Below are 6,000 nucleotides of genomic sequence, written 5' to 3'. Positions count from 1 at the left end.
ATCTGAAAAGTAGAGAGAAAAAAGGTCACTACATATGTTAGAAGCACACAACACACACACACAGACATCACACAGACACCAAACACATCGAGCAGACATGTCACACACAAAATAGAACCTGCCATGCATGCTGGGTCAACTTGACATTGCTTCTGTGATTAGGCATGTAGAATGGTGTCAGTTTGCACAGAAGTGGGTCGATGCAGTGCAGCAAATTTGTACGTTACTCACTATCTACATGTACAAGTACTTCATGATGTGTGTCAGAAAATGTGAAGGCAGTGCAAGGTCAACTTCCGGCATCACGTGCAATGTGCATTCAATGGGTAGCATGGCTACAAGCAAACCACCCCTCCCCCCAAGTGCAAATGCAGGGATGCCTAGCATGGTATCAAAAGGCTGACCATAGACCTTTGTATTGACAGACAGTGTTGACTAGCATCAACTGCATCATGTGAGTCAAGTGACAACACAGCAAATGATGATGGGACAGTAAGCAGGACACATGATGAAACCTCTGGAGTACACCCACGTGTGAAGGAGACGCTACACCAGTTGGACAGAGTCATTGGCCATTAAACAGGCTGAGGCCTGTGAGCCACACAGACTGTCAGACCCTAAACATGTGTGTGACGCAGGACTGAGTCACAATGGACATGGGAAGGCTGATGAAATGCCATCCAATGTAGGTCACCCTGGACTCGTACTACAATGATCATCCATTCAAGGACACTTAGGGGCATGCGTGGAATACACATGGAGCATGAATGGGCACTCATGTCCCTGCGGGGCATCTGACCTCTGCACCGTCCAAGTGAGACACCCTGCATCAAGTACAAAGGATGTACCACACAGCATATGTCTGGCAGATAGGCCACTGGAAGTTAGCATGTACACAGGACGCATGAACAGGGAAGTACTGAACGGCAAAATTGAAGCAGACCAGTGCAAAGGTGGAATTGGGGTGCAGAGCGGGGGGTGGGGGCAAGGGAGTATGCCTACATGGAGTACCTGCATGCAGGCAGAGGACACATGCACGTCAGTCATGCTATGACATAGTCCCTGGGCTGAGAGGAAGGTCACCCCACGCTACATGCAGAAGGGCCAGTGAGCTGGAACATGGACTGGAGGGGCATCCTGGTGACCAGCATGTGAGAAGGGTGCAATAGTGGTGATGCGGACAGTCCCCGTCCGCTCCACATGTCCACCATCCAGCAGAACAGCCATGCATCAGGGAAGCATTGCATCACTTGCACATCAGAACCATGTACACGTGACATGTAGTGGCAGTCATGCACAACACATCACACAAGTAGAACACACATGTCCTCAACAAACACGCAGCAACACTCACTGGACTGGGCATCAAAGTCCGGCATCTCTCGCACTCCTTCGACCGATTCAGATGGTATAAACTCTGCAACGAGTGACTCATGCAGAGTGAGGTCTTCCTCCTCAGGTGCAGGCCCACTGCCAGTCACCAGAGTCAAGTTGTAATTTGAGGCACGCTTAGCCTTAGCGCTGCGTTTGAGGTCATTCCAACGCTTTTTGCACTCTTGCGCAGTGCGCACCTCATGGCCGAATGCACTCACATGTTCCGCAACTTGCTTCCAGTGGGTATCACGGTGGGCAGCCGTAGTCTGACAATTAGGACCCGCTAGCATGTCAAGGCTGTGGTCCCGCACGTAGTCCATGAGGAAGTCCAGTTCCTGGTTGCAGAAAGGCTTCTTCCTCGACATGCAGGAGGTCGTGGCTGTGTGTGGGGTCCCAGCCTGTGCTGCAGGTGCAACCTTCCTCCTCTTGGATTGTGGCGCAGACTCTGGCTGCCAAATGCCGCCCTGATCAGTATGGCCAGTGGCACCGGTGGATTGAGCCAAGGGAGTGGCAGGTGGAGGAACGACCAAAGGCCTGACTTGCGTCAGTGGCAGCTGGGTGCCCTCTAATGGACCCTGCGCACCAACATCCGCTGTGGCAGGGTCTTTGACCGCGACTGTCCTGGTTGGCAGACTCACAACCGGGGTGTTGTTGCCTGCATCTGCCCCTGCACTTGCCAACACTCGGCTGTTCGGGCCAGCAGATGACATTACTGCCCCAGAGACAAGTGTCTTGGTCAGGGCAGCCCTGCATGCACCTACGGTTTCCCTCCTGGCCTGTTGGAAATCTTCCAAGGACTCTTCAAGTGCCAACGCAGCCTGCGCTGGCAGACCCTGAGCCTGGGTGGTGGTGTCCACAGCTGCACCTGCAGCTACCACTACCCTTGGGCCCATGGCAGTCGATGAAATTGCATCTCCCGGAACCACAGGGGGTGGTGGCAAGACTGCACCGACACATGGCACAACATCGTGCTCAAGTGGCACACCCCTGCCTCTTCCCCCTCTGCGGCCACCCTGGAGTCCCACTATTCCCTGGTCACCCCGGCCATGTCCCTGACTACGCCCGCCACGAGGTGGATGTCCAGCTGAGGCGCCCCTCACCTTTGGTGGCCTCCCAACCATGGCACAGAAGGAGTAGTGCTGGCACAGATGGTGGAGTGTCAATGGGAGGTCTACATCACAATTGTCCTGGGCAATTGGAGTGAAGGAGGTGGGATGCAAGATGTTAACAGCCCCCCTGCACCTGCAAGGCTGTATGTGACCCCGGTGATGTAGTGACGGGTCACACAATGCTCAGGCACCCCAAAACTGCAGTAAAACCGTGCACGCAACTCTGCAGCCTATGTGCGTGGAATTAACCTCCCACAGTACGCGGTGGCACCCAGTAACTCGAAAAACGTGTACACGTGGGACACGCAGGCTACTATGACCTCGAAAACAGGTGCGATACACAGGGGCGTGCGTCGCATCACTTACGCGAGTAGGCCCTTTCCTCGGATTACACGCATTCACATGCGGACGTTCAGTTTTTTCACGTGCGCGCTGATCCACTATGCCCATGTTACGAGGGAAACACCCGCGCGCGTCGCGTCACAGACGCGCTTATGCGCTAAGGGCCTTTCCTCGAATTACACGCTGATGTGCAATTTATTCACGTGCCAAATCACTCCGTATCAAGCTGGCCACGCAACAACACATGGAAGACCACGCTCCTGCCCAGAAGGCCGAATTACTGCCCCCTAGAGCCCCGAGCACGCTCCCACCTGCCATCTGCTGCTGCCTGCCTACCTGCTGCCCACGTGCCCTGCTATTTGGTGCCTGCTTGTCAGCCAGGGGTGCAGTTGCTGTGACCACCCCTGCTGGAACTGAAGACTCCCGACTGGGATACCATTGCTCCACAGCCCTGCCCCAGGACCCAGTTGCCCACCCACACCTGCCTCTGGGGTTACCATGTCGGGAACAACACCATCTGGCACCACTGGCAACCCCCAGCCAGAGAGGCACAGGGCCACCAGCTTCAGTGCCAGGGAAGTTGGTGTCCTGGTGGAGCAAGTTCTGGGGCAGTATGATGCCGTCTTTGGAAGTTCGCGCGCCGACAATGAAGGACGGACCAGGATCTGGATGGACATCGTGACTGCCATCAACGTGGAGGGGGTGGCCGTCCGTGACATCAAACATGTCCGGAAGTGCTGGGAGGACTTCAGGTCCAGGACCCTCGACAAGGACCGGCGCCTCTTGAAGGCAGCGGATGCGGAGGGGCGCCAGGGCCACCTATCTGACCACCAAATGAGGGTCCTGGAACGCATACGCCCAGTGCCCCATGTTCAGGTCTTGAGAGACAGACCCGTCAGGAGTCGGGACGTAAGTGTACATGCATGCTGATTGGACGCTGTGCCTGGTGTGGTGTGCCAGTAGTGTGCAGGTTGCACATGTGTTTTTGTAGGGCCATGTATGGATGTGTATGTACAGGGGTGTGAGGCTGCCACATGTGAGTCCTCTCATGTGTGAGACACATCGATGGTGTATGTGTTGCTAAGCATGCTGGCCAAATGGAGGTGTGGGAGCACACATGTTTGAATTTCTGTGTATGTACGTTGGCATGGTTGTGGTGTCGCACATGGATGGTGGTTCCTGCTGCATGTATCTGCACTGTGTACATGTGCATGTGTGTGTATTTGACAAGTGTGCAACTGTGATGCAACATGGATGCATGTGACACTGACATGTAGGAGGCTGATTGCCAGATGTGACATGGATGGCGATCCTATCACTGCGACAGTTGGTGGAGATGTACACATGCATGTAAGTCTGGTGGCGTGTGTGCATGTGTTGTGCACTCCCGTGTTTCATGTGACGTCAGGCTCACCTTCGGCTGCTCGTGCTGTTGTTTGAGTATGGACGGTGCTGCCTGGTGCAAGATTCCTGTTGATTTGCTCATGTGTGTGAGTTGAAATGACATGTGTGTTGGGGAGTGTGATGCCATGTCTGTAGTTTTACACTGCCACTCATGTGCAACTGTCATGTGTGTATCAGTCCATTGTACGGTGCCCTGATGCCTGTCTTCTATCGCTTCCTTCTTATATCTTTTCCTGTCTGCAGCGTCAACTGATGAAGAGGGCGGAGAGGGTGCTGTGGAGCAAAGTGGCAGGGATCGCACCACCAGCCGGAGACGCAAGGCCCGGCTCACCTCCCAGGTTGTCATCTCGTTGGGGAGTGAGGAGTCTGGTGCCGCGTCCCAGGCTGCAGCTGCCGAGGGTATGTCCAAGAGGCGGAGGTCGGAGGTGGACTCCTCGGCAGCAGAAGGGGCAGCTGAGACCCCACAGGGTCCGATGGAGGAAGATGTTATGGAGTCATCCAGGTTGGTGGGGGGTTTGGTGGCGGAGGAGACCGTGGAAGGGCACACACGGGGTCTGGAGGTGGGGATTCCACTGGTGCTAGTGGTGCAGTGCAGGGGCAGGGACAGGAGGCAGCACAGGCCGCCGCGAAGGTGCCTGTGTGTAATCCTGTCCCCGATCCTGTGACTGCATCATCCTGCACCAGCCATTGTATATAGTTTGTAGTTTTAGGTTTCCTTTATCTTTTTCATTCATTTGGGGCGCTTGGACTATGCCCCGCCTTTTTGTATATAGTTCTTTATTAGGTCGTTTTTTTGCTAGGTTTCATTTCCTTCGTTGGGCTCATGGACCCTGGATTACTTCTTTGTACATAGTTGAACAGTGGATTTATCTATTATTTTTCTCACCATGGAGCAATGGATTTTACTGTTTCCGTTTCCTTTGGATTTGATTTGGTGGCCGGAGACTTTGGACACATTTTCATTTCGATTTATTTGGATTCAGACATGTTTTTCTTTTTGTGTTTTGGACATGCTGCATTTCATCTTTTTTTCAAACATTTTTTTCATGTTTTCATTTGATTACATTCTTTTTGTGTTCAATACATTTTGGTTTATTACTTTGATGTGTGGTATTCTCTCATTGGTTTCATGCATGTCACGGTGTAGGTTTTCACAATCACCAGCACCCATTTTGTGTGTGTTTGTGTGTGTGTGTGTGTGTGAGACAGACATGTGTTGATGTACATTCTTGCCATTTGGGTTGTATCATGTAATGGGCATTCATTTCAATGTGGGGTGGATGGGATACTTGGTTGGGTCTTTGCACAGGGGTGGTGTGCGGTGGGCTTTGGGAGGCCATGAGGCCCATGATTGTGGATCATGATGACTTGTTGGGGGGACATGAGTCAGGGTCTGCTGGCAGGTGCCTGTCAATGCTGGGTGGGTGGGGGTGCTGGGGGACATGAGTCGGGGCCTAAGCCTCACTGCTGGGTGGGTGGGGTTGCTGGGGGACATGAGTCGGGGCCTGCTGGCAGGTGCCCGTCAATGCTGGGTGGGTGGGGGTGCTGGGGGACATGAGTCGGGGCCTGAGCCTCACTGCTGGGGGGTGGGGTTGCTGGGGGACATGAGTTGGTGATCACTAGTGCAAGGTGACATGTGGGCTGGCTGGGGGGCATACCCATGGTGGATGGGCTGCGTGCAGGACATGACCAGGGGTGCTGGGTAGTCCCCTGTGGTGTGGGCTGCCTGCAGGGGCCTGGGAGGACCCACACTGCCAATTCACGTGTGGGA

Source organism: Ambystoma mexicanum, chromosome 1q (genome assembly GCF_040938575.1).
Source record: "Ambystoma mexicanum isolate Mex_15411 chromosome 1q, UKY_AmexF1_1, whole genome shotgun sequence".
Taxonomy (NCBI): domain Eukaryota; kingdom Metazoa; phylum Chordata; class Amphibia; order Caudata; family Ambystomatidae; genus Ambystoma; species Ambystoma mexicanum.
Note: the sequence above shows the minus strand (reverse complement) of the source record.